Genomic DNA, 214 nt, shown 5'->3' with positions numbered 1-214 from the left:
ATTATATGAATTTTAAGTAATTAGTTTGATTGGTGCGATCATACCAGCACTAATGCACCGGATCCCATCAGAACTCCGCAGTTAAGCGTGCTTGGGCGAGAGTAGTACTAGGATGGGTGACCTCCTGGGAAGTCCTCGTATTGCACCCCTCGTTTTTGTTTTTTCCGCCTTGCGAGATAAATTGACAAGAAGGAGCACTCGGGAGTGGATTTTT

General features: G+C 45.3%; 1 non-coding gene across 1 annotated transcript; it reads left to right on the top strand.

The window, feature by feature from the left end:
* Positions 1-30: 30 nt before the first annotated feature.
* Positions 31-149, top strand: LOC118345859. Its single transcript, XR_004799312.1, has one exon. It is a non-coding gene; the product is annotated as a 5S ribosomal RNA (ribosomal RNA).
* The last annotated feature ends 65 nt before the right edge of the window (positions 150-214 follow it).

This window comes from Juglans regia, unplaced genomic scaffold, assembly GCF_001411555.2.
Source record: "Juglans regia cultivar Chandler unplaced genomic scaffold, Walnut 2.0 Scaffold_5321, whole genome shotgun sequence".
Classification (NCBI taxonomy): Eukaryota; Viridiplantae; Streptophyta; class Magnoliopsida; order Fagales; family Juglandaceae; genus Juglans; species Juglans regia.
This window is presented reverse-complemented; position numbering and strand designations above follow the sequence as displayed.